Genomic DNA, 12,780 nt, shown 5'->3' on the forward strand with positions numbered 1-12,780 from the left:
CTCACTTGCCGAGTGCTGCTGGAAATCGCCTTTGCGCATGCCCGGGCATGCGCAGAACCGATTTCCGGTGCTGCTCTGCCCATGTCTGGGCACCAGAAATTGCTTCTGCGCATGTCTGGACATGCGCAGAAGCGATTTCTGGTGCCCAGACATGCGGACATGGGCAGCCCGGTACCAGAAGTTGCTTCTGCGCATGTCCAGACATGCACAGAACCGATTTCCAGTGCCGCACCGCTGTCTGGACATGCGCAGAACCGATTTCTGGTGCCTTGGACATGGGCAGAGCCGGCACTGAAAGTTGCTTCTGTGCATGTCCAGACATGCGCAGAACCGATTTCCGGTGCCGCACCGCTGGGTGAGGCTGCTGATCCCTTATTTTCCAATCCGGAAGTTGACAGCTATGGCGAATGGTGACACGCACCGGGTGCTGAACCAAGGGGGAGCCACCTCAAAGCCCAGTAAGCAAGGCGGCATGAGGCTCTGTCGGGGTCCTAGAGTTCTCCCTCCTCCTTCCCAAAGCCTAGTTAGCGCTTTCCCAGTTTTGGTAACGTGGAGGAAGGGCTCTAGGACCCTGCCATAGCCTTGTGTCTCCATCCCAAAGCCAGGCACCTCCTTACTTGCCTTTGGGAAGGCAGCGCGAGGTTTTGGTGGGGCTGCCAAATTTTCGCCTTGCACAGGGTGCCATAGTAACTCAAGTTCACCACTGGAAAGGGGACCCAGATCGGGGCAGGGGCTTGTAGGAGTTATAGTCCCAAACATCTGGAGGGCACCAGGCTGTCAAAAGCTGACGTACAGTGGAACTTTCCCCCTACTGTACGGCAAAGTGTGCATTGTCATCATAATAATTGGTCTCCCGCTGTGCATTTTTCCACATTGCATCTTGTTTCAATCCCTTTCATCTTTTCCTTTGCTGCAGAGCAATAGCCTGTGTCTTCTTATCTCTTGTTTATTCAGGTTGCACTGCAACATGGCCATTATGCTTCTCAGTGTTGCTTAACAATATATTCTGTTTGGCTTTGCAAAGTCTGCATCCCCTTTTATCAGCATCACCACCATCCGGGTCATTTTCCTGGAGGGTCGCTTCGTAGAGGGAACGAGGGAAGGGTTGGTTAATCGCTCATACTTTAACATCTTCCCCCTTATCCAACCCCCTCGAGGCCTGCGAGCAAGTCTTGTTCCCACTGATACGTCCTTGCCAGTATTTATTTGGTCTTTAGCTTAGTGATCGAGGTCCAAGATGGCTGCACTCAGTGGGATGGATTTGGCGCAGAGATACCCCTCTTCCGGTTGATGAAAACTATATTTTCTTTTCTTTGAATGCTCCTTTATTTATTGAGATTTTTAAAAAATGGACAAGGAAACAGCATTAGGGTACAGTATGAAAGCCCAGAGTAGCTGGGGTAACCCAGTCAGATGGTCAGGGTACAAATTATTAATAATGATGATGATGATGATGACACACAATTTCAAGAGGTACAAAAGCAGGACATGGACCTGCAGTATCCTAAAACTATAAAGATTTTGTGTTGCCCCTCTTAAATAAGAACACTATTTTTTAAAATATTTGAAGTTTCAAATGTAATAATAATAATAATAATAATAATAATAATAATAATAATAATAATTTTTTATTTATACCCCGCCTATCTGGCTGGGTTTCCCCAGCCACTCTGGGCGGCTTCCAACAGAAAAATAAAACACAGTAATCTATTAAACATTAAAAGCCTCCCTGAACAGTCTGGTAGTTGTTTTCCTCTTTGACATCTGTTGGGAGGGCGTTCCACAGGGCAGGCGCCACCACCGAGAAGGCCCTCTGCCTAGTTCCCTGCAACTTGGCTTCTCGCAACGAGGGAACTGCCAGAAGGCCCTCGGTGCTGGACCTCAGTGTCCGGGCAGAATGATGGAGGTGGAGACGCTCCTTCAGGTATACTGGACCGAGGCCATTTAGGGCTTTAAAGTTCAGCACCAACACTTTCAATTGTGCTCGGAAACGTACTGGGAGCCAATGTAGATCTTTCAAGACCGGTGTTATGTGGTCTCAGCGGCTGCTCCCAGTCACCAGTCTAGCTGCCGCATTCTGGATTAGTTGTAGTTTCCGAGTCACCTTCAAAGGTAGCCCCACGTAGAGCACATTGCAGTAGTCCAAGCGGGAGATAACTAGAGCATGCACCACTCTGGCTAGACAGTCTGCAGGCAGGTAGGGTCTCAGCTTGCGTACCAGATGGAGCTGATAGACAGCTGCCCTGGACACAGAATTGACCTGCGCCTCCATGGACAGCTGTGAGTCCAGAATGACTCCCAGGCTGCGCACCTGGTCCTTCAGTATTGCCTCTAAATGCTGGGAATCTCAAGTGCAGAAGGTGTTATTGCCTTGCTTGCAGCTTTCCCTGCAAGCCAGGTTGGCTGCTGTGAAAGCAGGATGTTGGGACATAATAATAATAATAACAATAATGATAATAATAATACATTTTATTATATGCACCCCACCCATCTGACAGGGTTGCCCTAGCCACTCTGGGTAGCTTTGGTCTGCTCTAGCAGGTCTAGTCATACATTTCAATAAACGTCCACCAGTGGCAATCATGCCTGCATTTTTACTACTAGAACAATCAACACATTCTCCAAATCAAGATATTGGCTTGCAAGCCATGCATCTGGAGTCATGGCGATGAATAACTGGAAACAATGCCTTCTGAGGAACGGCTTAGGGAGCTGGGTATGTTTAGCCTGGAGAAGAGAAGGTTAAGGAGTGATATGATAGCCATGTTCAAATATATAAAAGGATGCCACATAGAAGAGGGTGAAAGGTTGTTTTCTGCTGCTCCAGAGAAGCGGACACGGAGCAATGGATTCAAGCTACAAGAAAGAAGATTCCACCTAAACATAAGGAAGAACTTCCTGACAGTAAGAGCTGTTCGGCAGTGGAATTTGCTGCCAAGGAGTGTGGTGGAGTCTCCTTCTTTGGAGGTCTTTAAGCAGAGGCTTGAAAGGCATATGTCAGGAATGCTTTGATGGTGTTTCCTGCTTGGCAGGGGGTTGGACTGGATGGCCCTTGTGGTCTCTTCCAACTCTATGATTCTATGATTCAATAAACATCCACCAGTGGCAATCATGCCTGCATTTCTACTACTAGAACAATCAACACATTCTCCAAATCAAGATATTGGCTTGCAAGCCATGCATCTGGAGTCATGGCGAGGAATAACTGCTGGGCCCGGAGAGATTGCTTGGTATCCCTGCAGCTGGGTTTATTCTCCTAAGGATTTCCAAACTTTTTTTCCCTTTCTGGCATTTTTAGTTCCCTGTCTCCAAAAGGAAAGAAAGAAAGAAAGAAAGAAAGAAAGAAAGAAAGAAAGAAAGAAAGAAAGAATCAGCAAGTGTTCCAATTACTTCTCTAGTGGTGGAGTCACCATTGGGCATTCATCACAACACAGAGGATGCTTTTAGACATGGAAGTGGAGAGGGAGGGTGTGTGAAATCAGCCACCGGTATTTTGCTCCGTGGGCTGCCAATTGGACTCGAGTCAAGATGCTTCGTCGTAGTCATGGATGTCTGTGGGCTGGTGGCTTTCCGATTTCAATGCCTTCGTAGGCAGCAGCCATCAAAATATTTGGGATTCAATCCTCTCCGCTCAGCAACCTGATTTCGGAAGTGCCTGGTGGCCCGGCAGAATCCCAAAGAGCACATGGCTCCCTCAAGACATTGGCAACCGGTTAGCAACCATTCATGGCTCCTCTGCCAGAGATTCCATGGTAACGAGAATATGGTAACCGGTTTGCCGAAAATAGCTTCCAAGGAGGACTCACACCGGATAAATACAGTGTGACCAAGCAAAATGCTGTTTATGTAAATTTCCTCTCTGCAACACAACCCCAGCCGTATTTTTGGAGTAATTTTTCAAACAGGATATTTTATATACTTCATCCGTGTGGTTGAGAGCCATATTAAATGTTGTCTCTTCGTGTGTGTGTTTAATAGCAGTTGCACAAGAGGTAGGGGCTGACTAGGATTAGGTCTGTGGAGGGTTTAATCCTTTTGCCCAATTAATATCCCCCAGTGTTTTTTTGGCCTGGGAGAGAGAAGCTGTTATTGGTGCTGATAGCACATTCCCGATAAGCTAGGGGTGTTAACAAAGTCTGTTGAATAATACAGATGGAGCCCAGAGAGAAAAGAAACCTGGTAACACCTTATTGAGTAAACTGAACAAAAACAGCGTATCATTTGAGGAGAAAGGAACAGAGAGGTCTTGTCTTTCTTAGGTCAGGCCTTAAAGATAGCAGAAAGACATTCAACCAAACATACAGTAGGAAAACCCCCTCAGAACTACACAGCCAATCAGGGCATGTCAGACCTCTCTGACTATCATGCCACTCTGCTTGGTTGGTAAGCAACATCTCCACCTGCCTCTCTCTTGGCTAGCTGACATTAACGGAATTAACCCTTAATTTACCAACTGGATTATCCCCACTACTGCACTTACAACCAAGAGAATGGTCAAGTATAGGAGCCTTAAAATAAATAAAAAGGAAACAACAGAGCGTTCCCTCCTTTAGCGATGTCCGTTCTGCCATTTCAGTTTTCTTCCAGCTGATTTTGCTACGCATGGAGACTAGGTAGACCGAGCTAGGAACCGCAGAAGCATAGAGTTGGAAGGGACATCAGGAGGTCATTTAGCTGTTCGTTGTTGTTGTTTAGTCGTTTAGTCGTGTCCGACTCTTCGTGACCCCATGGACCATAGCACGCCAGGCACTCCTGTCTTCCACTGCCTCCCGCAGTTTGGTCAAACTCATGTTCGTAGCTTTGAGAACACTGTCCAACCATCTTGTCCTCTGTCGTCCCCTTCTCCTAGTGCCCTCCATCTTTCCCAACATCAGGGTCTTTTCCAGGGAGTCTTCTCTTCTCATGAGGTGGCCAAAGTATTGGAGCCTCAGCTTCACGATCTGTCCTTCCAGGGAGCACTCAGGGCTGATTTCCTTAAGAATGGATAGGTTTGATCTTCTTGCAGTCCATGGGACTCTCAAGAGTCTCCTCCAGCACCATAATTCAAAAGCATCAATTCTTTGGCGATCAGCCTTTTTTATGGTCCAGCTCTCACTTCCATACATCACTACTGGGAAAACCATAGCTTTAACTATACGGGCCTTTGTCGGCAAGGTGATGTCTCTGCTTTTGAAGATGCTGTCTAGGTTTGTCATTGCTTTTCTCCCAAGAAGCAGGCGTCTTTTAATTTTGTGACTGCTGTCACCATCTGCAGTGATCATGGAACCCAAGAAAGTAAAATCTCTCACTGCCTCCATTTCTTCCCCTTCTATTTGCCAGGAGGTGATGGGACCAGTGGCCATGATCTTGGTTTTTTTTGATGTTGAGCTTCAGACCATATTTTGAAGCTCAAACCATTTAGCTGTTCAAACCTGTCCAAACCAGGAACCACAATTCAGGATGCAACTGCAGCATCTGTGAAACACATCCTGACAGCCCACGCCCTCCCAGAGCACCCTGACTATTCTGAAGTTTCACTTAATGTGTAGCCAAACTCTGCTCCCCGTTCCATTTTCACCCACTGGTTCTACACCTGCCATTTGGAGCAAAAGAGAATAGGTCTTCCCCATCTCCCAGCCGCCATAGCTGTGCTCTACCTCCAGGGCCACAGGGCAGCAATGCATCCGAATACTGGTTTTTGGGAATTACAGGTGGGGAGAGTTCTCTTGTGCTTGGGTCCTGCTCACAGGTTTCAGACAGGTATCTGACGGGCTACTGGTAGAGCACGAGACTCTTAATCTCAGGATCATGGGTTCGATCCCCACGTTGGGCAAAAGATTCCTTCATTGCAGGGGGTTGGACTAGATGACCCTCACGGTCCCTTCCAACCCTACGGTTCTATGATTCTATGACTAACTAGCTCTTTAGAGATTTGAAGGTCGTTATCACGCCTCATCTCCAACTCCCCACCCTAGTCTCCTCTTCTCCAGGCTCAGCACACAGAGCTCTTTCAACTGTTCTGCGCAGGACTTGGCGTTTAAAGATCTTTCACCATCCTGGTCACACTGCAGTTTGTCAATGTCCTCCTTAAGACATGACACTCAGAATTGGGACTCGGCTGCACTGGTCAATTATAACATTTAAACTGTGTTATGAAAATGTGACACCAGAGGGCGCTGTAGAGCAGTGATCCATGGAAAATTGTATTGAAAGCTATACTGTATATAAATTTATAGCGGGGTTTTTTTAATAGCGTTTGCTGGCTACATAGAGGGATGCATCTTCACTGGCACAGAGCAGAACAGAATGGTTTCTTCCTGCAATCAGGACAATATGCCCCTTTTAACTGTTGTTAATGATGCATATAGATCCATATATTTTGTTTTAAAAGTGCCCTTCAGTTTTTTAGGTATATCATTATGAGTGGGCAGTTTTCCTCAACCCCGCCCCCCGAATGTCCATCCAATAATTTCTCAGATGTACCAGTCCCAGATGAACATGCCCCTAATTTGGATTGCAATATCCCCTTGGGAGGGGGGTGGGAGAAAGCCTGTACTCACCCCCCCCACACACACTTTTTATCAGGCTTCGGGGGTTCCTCTCGGCCTCCAGGAACAAATGAATATCATAGATAATGGCTAAGACTTCTGTAGCTAATTCCCTTAAACCCCTCAGGGTGCGTGCCATCTGGCCCTCTCGGCTAATTTTAAAATGTGTTCAGTCTCTTGGTTTCTCTAATAACAGCACAGTTTGTCCAACCTTTTTAGAACCTTTGCTGAGATTTAGCAGTCTCCCGTTAACTTCAACTGCCGAGCGAAACTGAGTCTCCAGATCAGGTCGCTTTCCCCTGATGTCCATTCTGAGCTCTTCAAAGTGCCCACCACAATTGGAAATCTCGCCCGTGAACTTCTGTTCGGCTCCCCCGGCCTGACACCCTCGACGGACATTCAGCACATAGCAAGATGCAGATTGAGATAATTCCGCTGCGGTCTCTGACCCAACCTCCACACGTTAAGTGCCCCACATCCAGCTTCCGGCTCTCGACTGAAAACCGTGCGCCCAAACGGCTACATTTGCTGAGCAAGAAAAACATGTGGTTCGTAACCTCTGCTTCCTTGCAGTGCCTAATTATTTCCACAGCTGCTGTGCTATATACCAGCTTTCTAGGGGTGAATGAAACTCACATTAACTGGAGCTCGTACCCTCCTACATTTCCCCAATGAAAATAGGGACGTCCTGTTCAACAACAACAACAACAACAACAACAATTTTATTATTTATACTGCACCCATCAGAGTTGCCCCAGCCACTCTGAGAGGCTTCCAACATATAAAAAAATATAATAAAATGTTAAACATAAAAAAAACCACCACTTCCATATACAGGTGAAACTCGGAAAATTAGACTATTGTCGAAAAGTGCATTTATTTCAGCAACACAACTTAAAAGGTGAAACCAATATATGAGATAGATGCAAGACATGCAAAGCAAAATATGTCAAGCCTTTATGTGTTGTAATTGTAATTATTTGTCGTAAGGCGGGTCGATGATAAATCGAATGTAATTGATGAAATGTAATAGCGATGTTTATTTTTGTACTGTTGTAACTATTTGTTTTATTACTGTGGAATTTCCAAAAGAAAGCATTTGTAAAAATAAAAATATAAAATAATAAGTTGCATTACTGAAATAAACGCACTTTTCGACAATATTCTAATTTTTCAGAGTTTCACCTGTACAGGGTTGCCTTCAGATGTCTTCTAAAGGTTGCATAGTTACTTATCTCCTTGGCTCAGGGGTCACCTAACTCCATCCTCTCCAGCATTTATTCACTGAAAATAGGGACACCTAAGGAAAAGTGGGATCAAAATTATGGGAACAAATCAGAAACCGGGATGGCTTCTGTAAATCTAGGACTGTCCCTGGAAAATAGGGACACTTGGAGGTCCTGGGAGCTTGCAATGGATGAATGAGTGTACTGTACAAAATTTAGGCACCTCCATATCCCATGCTTTAGCATTTGGGCTTCTTATTTCTAGCACGATAGCCTGTTATGTCCATCCAATAGGACTGGTGGCAGGGAGATTTTTTTTTAAGGCGGAGGAGGCAGAGAGGGCTTGTTTTAAGGCTGCTCTGGCATCTACCGCCAACGCTGTATTCACACAGGGGCACAAGCTGGGCTTGCTGTGTGAGTTCACTCTCTGTTCAGATAGGATCACGGAGCGTCTTCGGCCTCGCTTGCGAAGGAGGAGGGAGGCGAGCCAAAGAGCTGCTCTGCCCACAAGGAAGCGCACAGCCCAGACCCGCCTGCTGCTGAGAATCTCATTTCGCTGGGCTAATGTATGCTTGGCATGGATTCCGCCTTACCTGAGGCTACGTTTATAACAAAAACGCAATGTGCATGGCTGCTGCTGATCGGCTTGTGTGCGCACGTTCTGCGGATGACAGTCAAAACACACTGATTATATATATATATATATATATATATATATATATATATATATGGCTGTACAGTATAGAAAATGCAAAACATGGCAGCTAAACTGCTTGGTGGGGTTGTCTCCCCAGCTCTATAACATACCTGTCCTGAGTTCTCTCGCGCGCGAATATACCTCTCATCTCTCAATACACACATTGCATTGCATTGCATTGCATTGCGCGCGCGCACACACACACACACACCTTAACTCAGGTGCTTGGAGATGATGCACAGAAATTGTGGTTTTGGGCTGTTCTGGAGTCGTCATCTTCCAAGGATGACAGAGCGGCATGCGTAATTTTCACCCTCCCTGCCCCTGTATTACGAACAACAGCTTTGCAAGGTAGGCTTAGCCGAGAGGTAATGGTGGTTCAGGTTGATTCGATAAGCTCAGATCCATCCTGGGTATGGATTTGAACCTGGGTCTGTATGTGAAATATTCCACTGACTGTGCTACAAAAGCATAATGTAACATATGACATGACATGACATGACATATACACAGGCACATGCCCTGTTCTCATAGCCCCTGCCGATCTGCTTCTCATCAGCCTCAACTGGTGTGTGGAATTTGAATCCAAAACATCTGGAAGCACCAGGTTAGCAAAGGTTGGTGTAAGGGTGACTCCCTACAGGGAGCCAGCCCCCCACCATCCTAACGTCCACCTCGCCAAGCACAGGGAGCAGCAGTGGGTCGGAAGCAGCCAGGGGGGAAGGGAGAGACTCGGAGGGAGAGAGAAGCCAGCGTGTGAAAGGATGGGAAAGCTCAGGGGAGGAGAGATGTAGGCAAGGGCTCCAGGATGCTGGAGAGCCCTTACACCGCTTTGGCCAGGAGGAGGCTGAGAGGGCATCGCTCCTTCCGGCGCAAGAGTTAAGGAGAGCACCGCGACACAGGTCAAGGGGGAGGCGTTTTGGGGTGCCCCGACTACTTTGCTGGCGTAGGAACAGACGTACACCATTGCCGCTTGGAGAGGTCATGTTTTAAGCTATCTCTGCACTGTAATTACAATGCACAATAAAAGTCTTTAAAGACAAACTGGACTCAAGCGGAGTTACTCTAGAGTAGCCACGACGACCCTCTGACAGTTGGGTTATAAAGCATATTGATTTTGGGGAGTCAGAACGGGACGTGCCGGCATGATTAGCCATCGCTTGCTTGGAAGAAAAGTCTGCCAGGTTCATGTTTCAACTTGAAGCAAGGGCAGCTCTGAAAGGCGGCAGGGTGGGGGTGGGGAATGCCTCAAATTTTTGACACAATGCAAAGAAAAACCAAGAACAACAAGGGAGAAAATGCATTTCAGCAGACGCTGCATCTGTGTAACACAGCAGCGAGGTTAAGGAGCCATGCTTTGCTATTTCTGGGTTTTTGCGTCACCACACCTCGCCAAACCTTCCTCCCCATTCCTTTACACCTTGCCACCCCTACACCTTCTCAACACTCCAGTACCCCTTGATCCTTAGGAAAAACAACTTTGCAGCTTGCCCACAGCCTTGCTCCCCTCGCCTTACAGCGCACACCCAAACCAAGCCCCACACAAGCCACGAAGGGACAGGTTGGGGCACCTCCGTAGCAGCCGTCTAGCTTCTGTCCTCCTTGGGCTCCAATGCTACTGAGGCCCAAATGGCGGCATTGGTATGAGGAAGGAAGCGGCAGTAAAGCAGCAGCTCCTGGCTGTTCCTCTAGAGCCAGTGTGGTGTAGTGGTTAAGAGCGGTAGACTCATAATCTGGTGAACCGGGTTCGCGTCTCTGCTCCTCCACATGCAACTGCTGGGTGACCTTGGGCTAGTCACACTTCTTTGAAGTCTCTCAGCCCCAGAGCTACCTGGACGCTGGGATAATTTCTATAGAGTGGTTTCTTTCCGACGCTAACTCTGATGTGTCAGCGAAGGTAGCCAAATTCTGTGCTAGAGTCATAAAAATTCGGTCTAATCTAATTAGCAGTGTCCAAATATCTTCAGAACATCTTCAGGACTAGCTAAAGAGGACCCAGTGTTATTAATTGCTGTAGTCTACCTCCCTAAGTAGTAACACTCCTTTTAATCAGTTTTCTTTTAAACAATTGTTAAAACCTATATTTATTGCCTATTTTTAGATTATTACTGTTTTTCTTTTATTGTTTTATGTATTGCATATTTATGTGTGCTGGTCAAGAACCGTAATCAATCAATCAATATCTCAGCCCCACTGACCTCACAGAGTGTTTGTTGTGGGGGAGGAAGGGAAAGGAGAATGTTAGCCGCTTTGCGACTCCTTAGGGTAGTGATAAAGCGGGATATCAAATCCAAACTACTCTTCTTCTTCTTCTTCTTCATCTCCCCTGGGCCACCCACCCACCTGCCTGATTATTCAATCCCTTGCCTGGACCACTTGCCTTCTGTTCTGCTGGCAGCCCTGCTAGCAGCATCCTAACACACTCTTTTGTGTATATACCTGTATATATGTACCTGCCAAGTGTCCTGGAAGAGGCGGGAGGGCTCTCACACCCTGTCAGAGCATCGCGCCTTCTTCCCTAAGCCGGGCAGAAGCTAACAGGGCTTTGGGAAAGAGGTGCGAGGCCCGTGCCCCAATTTTTACCAGCAGAATGTTGGAGCACATGCCATTGTGGCCACCATCCCTCCTGCCTCAACGAGCATTTTGCGCATCTCTGAGAAAAGCCTCAAGAATTTCTCAGGCGGTGACGTCAGCGGCCTGTGCCTCAGAGCCTCTTCCTCCCTCCCTCATTTCTTAGCCTCCTCTCCCTCTCCCTCCCGCCCCCCCCACCCCGCCTGCAGGAAGAAAAATCAGCACTAACCCTGCCTCAGCCTTGGAACGCCAACTTCCTCTCCTAAGAGCAGCAGCAAACGGCTTCCTTTGACCGCTGCTGTCCCAGACACTCTGGCTCCACGGCACGCCCACCCCGTGCAGGAAAACAAGCTCAGGGAGAGCTTGGCTCCTGCTGTTAAGAATTCAGCTTCGCCAAAGCGGCAGGAGTGCTGGAAACAAAGCAAGCACCTGTAACATTGGGGGAGTGTTAAGCAAAGCGGCCCACTCTGGGGCCACGGCCATGCACAAAACCATTGTTGTTGTTTAGTCGTTTAGTCGTGTCCGATTCTTCGTGACCCCATGGACCATAGCACGCCAGGCACTCCTGTCTTCCACTGCCTCGCACAGTTTGGTCAGACTCATGTTGGTAGCTTTGAGAACACTGTCCAACCATCTCGTCCTCTGTTGTCCCCTTCTCCTAGTGCCCTCCATCTTTCCCAACATCAAGGTCTTTCCCAAGGATTCTTCTCTTCTCATGAGGTGGCGAAAGTATTGGAGCCTCAGCTTCACGATCTTTGCCTTGTCGTGGCGAAGGGGCTTGAATAACTCAGAGAAGCTATGAGCTATGCCATGCAGGACCACCCAAGATGGACGGGTCATAGTGGAGAGTTTTGACTAAACGTGATCCACCTGGAGAAGGAACTGGCAAGCCACTCCGGTATCCCTGCCAAGAAAACTCCATGGACAAAGACAAAACCATTACAACCACTTTAACAAGTTGGTAATGAAAGGGAGAGGGAGAGGGGACATCATGTGGTTGGCCGCTGTGAGAACAGGATGCTGGACAGATGGGCCTTTGGGACTCTTGATGGGTTTACACTTCCTCTGAAGGAGCAGGTTCACAGCTTGGGGACTACTCCTGGATCCTTTGCTGTCGCTTGAGCCTCAGGTGGCCTCAGTGGCCCGGAGCGCCTTCCATCAGCTTTGGCTGGTGGCTCAGCTGCGCCCCTCTCTGGACAGGGATAGCCTAACTCCTGTTGTCTATGCTCTGGTAACTTCAAGGTTAGATTGCTGCAATGCATTATACTGCCTCTGAAGACGGTTCGGAAACTTCAGCTAGTGCAGAATTTAGCGGCCATGTTGCTCACCAGAGCAAGACGGTTTGAGCATATTACACCGTTCCTGGTCCGACTGCACTGGCTACCAATTAGTTTCCAGGCCCAATTCAAAGTGCTGGTTTGGACCTATAAAGCCTTAAATGGCTCAGGACAGCAATACCTCAAGGACTGCCTCTTTCCACATGAACCTGCCCAGACCCTGAGATCATCTGAGGCCCTTTTGTGTGCCTCCTCCTAGAGAGGTCCAGAGGGTGGCAACATGAGAACGGGGCCTTCTCTGCAGTGGCTCCCTGTCCGTGGAAGGCTCTCTCCAGGGAAGTTTGAATGGCACCTTCAATATACACCTTTAGGTGACAGGCAAAAACGTTCTTTTTTAACCAGGCCTTTGGTTGACCTGATTGACATCCTATACCCTTTTAAAATGTGGCTCTTTCTGTGGGAGGTGTTATTGGGTTATTGTT

This window comes from Zootoca vivipara, chromosome 1, assembly GCF_965207765.1.
Source record: "Zootoca vivipara chromosome 1, rZooViv2.hap1.1, whole genome shotgun sequence".
In the NCBI taxonomy this organism is placed as follows: Eukaryota; Metazoa; Chordata; class Lepidosauria; order Squamata; family Lacertidae; genus Zootoca; species Zootoca vivipara.